The sequence below is a fragment of the Pongo abelii genome, chromosome X (assembly GCF_028885655.2).
Source record: "Pongo abelii isolate AG06213 chromosome X, NHGRI_mPonAbe1-v2.0_pri, whole genome shotgun sequence".
Classification (NCBI taxonomy): domain Eukaryota; kingdom Metazoa; phylum Chordata; class Mammalia; order Primates; family Hominidae; genus Pongo; species Pongo abelii.
The window spans coordinates 52,233,101-52,237,556 of NC_072008.2; the positions used below are offsets into that span (position 1 = coordinate 52,233,101).

Consider the following 4,456-nt stretch of genomic DNA (forward strand, 5'->3'; position numbering starts at 1 on the left):
AGGGAATGCAATCCATTTACATTCAAAGTTGTTATTGATTAGGTGAGGACTTACTCCTTTCATTTTATTGATTTTCTAGTTGTTTTGTATGTACTTTGTTCCTTACTTCTTCTCTTATTGTTTATTTTTGCAGTTGGGTGGCTTTCTGTAGTGATAAGGTTTGACTTTTTTCTTTTTCTCCTTTGTGTGTTGGCTCTACAAGTGAGTTTTATAGTTTCACATGTTTCCATGATCATCTTTTCACTTCCAGATGTAAAACTTCTTTGAGCATTTCCTGTAAGTCTGGTCTAGTGGCAATGAATTCTCTTATTTTTTGCTTGTTTGTGAAATGTTTTACTTCTGAAGGATATATTTGCTGGGAAAGATTTTATGGGTAAAACTTCAAAAGCACAGGCAAAAAAGCAAAAATAGACAACTTGGTTATATCAAACTAAAAAGCTTCTTTACAGTAAAGAAAACAATGAACAGAGTGAAGAGTGGGCAAATATATTTGCAAACTATTCATCTGACAAGAGATTAATATCCAGACTATACAACGAACTCAAAAACCCCAACAGGAAAAAAACAGATAATCTAATAAAAGTGGGCAAATGATACGAACAGAGATTTCTAAAAAAAAAAAAAGTGCAAATGGCCAATAAGTGCACGTAAAAATGCTCAACATCACTAATCATCAGGGAAATGCAAATCAAAACCATAATGAGATATTATCTCACTCCAGTTAAAATGGCTAATATCAAAAGGAAAAAAAATAACAAATGCTGGTGAGGATATGAGGAAAAAGGAACTCCTATACTGTTGATGGGAATGTAAATTGCTGTAACTATTGTGGAAAACAGCATGGCAGTTCCTCAAAAAGTTAAAAATAGAACTACCATATGATCCAGCAATTCTACTACTGGGCATTTATCCAGAGGAAAGGAAAGAGATGTCTGAATCCCCATGTTTATTGCAGTACTATTCACAATAGTCAAGATATGGAATCAATCTAAGTGTCTGTCAACACATGAATGGATAACAAGAATGTGGTATATATACACAATGGAATACTATTCAGTCATAAAAAAGTAAATCTTATCATTCGTTGCAATATGGTTAAGCCTAGAGGACATTATGCTAAGTGAAATATCAGGCATAGCTGGCCACAGTGGCTCACACCTGTAATCCCAGCACTTTGGGAGGCCGAGGTGGGTGGATCACTTGAGCCCAGGAGTTCAAGACCAGCCTGGGCAACATAATGAGACTCTGTCTCTACAAAAAATTAAGAAATTAGCTACGTGTAGTGGCTCATGTCTGTAGTCCCAGCTACTTAGAGGGCTGAGGTGGGAGGATTGCTTGAGCCTGGAAGGTCAAGGCTGCAGTGAGCCATGATCATGCCACTGCACTACAGCCTAGGCAACAAAGCAAGCACCTGTCTCAATAAATAAATAAATAAATAAATAAATAAATAAATAAATAAATGAAAAAGAAAAAGAAATATCAAGCACAGAAAGATAAATATTGCATGTTTTTACTCATGTGGGAGCTAAAAAAGTTGAGCTCATAAAAGTACTAGAAGAGTAGAATTGTGGTTGTTAGAGGTTAGGAAGGGTAGGGAGGAGGAAAGAATGTGGAGAGGTTGATCAATGGATACAAAATTTCAGCTAGATAGGAGGAATACATTCTAGTATTCTATAGAACTATAGAGTCACTGTAGTTAAGAATAATTTTGTAACTTAAAAAATTAGTACAACTTGGGAATATTTTGCTTCACATAGACTGGATTATTTAATTAAAATTTATTTGTTTATTGATTCTGTTACACCTAAAATTATGTATGGAGAATATGTGTGAAAAGGGATTCTAGAATTTGAGTAAAAACACAAGGGTTTATAGTAAAAGCTAATCTTTTATATAACTTTTGGGACCATCTTGAACTCTATTGAAGTGTTATGTCCTTCAATCATTCTAAATTTCATAAAGATTGTCAGTTTTTCTGCCAGGTGTGGTGGCTCAGCCTGTAATCCCAGCATTTGGGGGGGCTGAAGTGGGAGGATTGCTTCAACCCAGGGTTTCAGACCAGCCTGGGCAACATGGCAAGACCTCATCTCTACAAAAAATTAAAGAAAAAATTAGCTGGGTATGGTGGCATGTGCCTGTGGTCCAAGCTACTTGGGAGGCTGAGGTGAGAGGGTGGCTTGAACACAGGAGGTTGAGGATGCAGCGAGCAATGTTTGTGCCACTGCACTTCAGCCTGGGTAACAGAGTGAGACCCCATCTCAAAAAAAATAATGTCGGTTTTTCTAGGTCTGCTGTATTTATGTAATATGCATTGCATTTTTCTTTTATTTTTTAATTATACAAATAATACATGCCGATTGATTTTTAAAAGGTCTTTCAGTCTATATGACACACAGGTATAATCTTTCACCATCATACTCTCCTCTTCAAAGGGGCTACTTTACCATTTTACTATGTAAGTTCTTCTAAAAACTTCTATGCATTTTTGAGCAAGAATCTACTATATTATTTATAAGCAATAAAAAATTCATCCATTACATTTTGAGGCCTCAGCATAATTTTCAATTGTTCGGAAACTCAAAAACTCAAAAACATTTTGATACTTTATTTTATTTACATCTCACTTACTTTTCTGTAAGTAGATATAACCTTTTAAAAATGTGGTCAATTCCAAAACTTTTATGTCATTCCTCAAAAGCATCAACCTTCTCAAGACAACAAATATTACACACTGTACTGAACAGTCTTTCAATTTCAGCAAGTAGAACACAAAATAGTGGGCCTGCATGTTTAGTTGGATCACAAGAAAGAACACACATGAGGTACTGAAACCCTTTACCCAGGTTGGACGACATTATAACTGCATAGCATTTGTGATCAGCTGGATTAATGGCAACTAATGCTCTTCTATCCTAAATCCTGTCAAATTTGCCAATATTTGCTCTAGGAGGATAAAAAATACAGCAACAGTACAATGAAATGTTCCCCAAAGAACTCTTAAACACTTTGGCTCCAGGAATTTTGGTGATTGGCTCTTCTGAGTAAGAAAGATTCTGCTCTGTAAAAAAAAATCTCATATCCCACACCAAGTACTTGGTGATTTCCACACCAAGTACACTGTGTCCCCAGTCTGCAAAATATTTCATCTCAACTGCTTTTCCACACAGAGGAAAAAATACCCTCACTCCACTCTTGCCTTTAAGAAAAGTATCTAAATGCTGCTTTGATATCTGATGTCCTTGTTTTTGACGAAAACCAATATTTCAGTTCACCCACTTGTCTTGCCATTCTTGCTGAGTTAGTACTTGTTTTTTTTGCACCTCAGTATCTGGGTACTATTCAATATCAAGTGAAGTTCTCGTACCATCCATAGTTTTGTAGACTCTTTTGTCTCACAATCACATATCTTCAATGCCTTTATGGGTTTATTATAAAGGATATTGCAAAGGATAAAGATGAAGAGATGTGTAGAGTGAGGTAAGCATGCCATGCTCCAGGAACCTCCAGATGTTCAGCTACCAGGAAGCTCTCTGATATGTTTAGGCTATGTCTCCATCCAAATCTCATCTTGAATTGTAGTTCCCACAATCCTCATGTGTGGTGAGAGAGACCCAGTGGGAGGTAATTGAATCGTGGTGGTGGTTACCCCCATCCAGTTCTTGTGATAGTGAATGAGTTTTCACAAGATCTGATGGTTTTATAAGGGGCTTCTCACTCTTTGCTCGGCACTTCTCTCTCCTTCCACCCTGTGAAGAAGGATGTGTTTCCACCATTATTGTAAGTTTCCTGAGGCCTCCCCAGCCATGCCGAACTGTAAGTCAATTAAACCTCTTTTCTTTATAAATTACCCAGTCTCGGGTATTTCTTCATAGCAGTGTGAGAACAAACTAATACACTCTCCAACAATAATTTATAGTATATTTTTAAACAGTTAGAAACAAGGATTTTGAATGTTCCCAACACAAAGAAATTGTAAATGTTTGAGGTGATATGCATTCTAATTACCCCAATTTGGTCATTACACATTGTATACATTTACTGAAATATCACTTCCTGCTCCATAAATATGTACGATTATTATGTGTCAATTAAAATAAAATTTCCAAAAAATTGTTTGACTATGTATGCAGGGGATCATTTCTGGACTGTCTATTCTATTCCATTGGTCTATGTGTCTGTCTTTATGCCAGTACCAACACTATTGATCACTGTAGCTTTGTAGTAACTTTTGAAATTGAGAATTGTGATTCCTCCAACTTTGTTCTTCCTTTTCAAAATTATATTGGTGATTTAGAATCCCTTGAAATTTTATATACATTTTATGGTTCTACTACTCCATTTCTACACAAAAGGCCACTGGAATTTGATAAGGATTAAACTAAATCTGTACATCACTTTAGATAGCATTGATATTTTGAGAATAATGTCTTTCAATACACGAAAATATATTTTTTTC

The 4,456-nt window shown here is 35.7% G+C and overlaps 1 pseudogene; it reads right to left on the bottom strand.

Annotated features, from left to right (window-relative positions):
* Positions 1-2,624: 2,624 nt before the first annotated feature.
* On the bottom strand, positions 2,625-3,371 carry LOC100446575 (thiopurine S-methyltransferase-like; annotated as a pseudogene).
* Between the last annotated feature and the right edge of the window lie 1,085 nt (positions 3,372-4,456).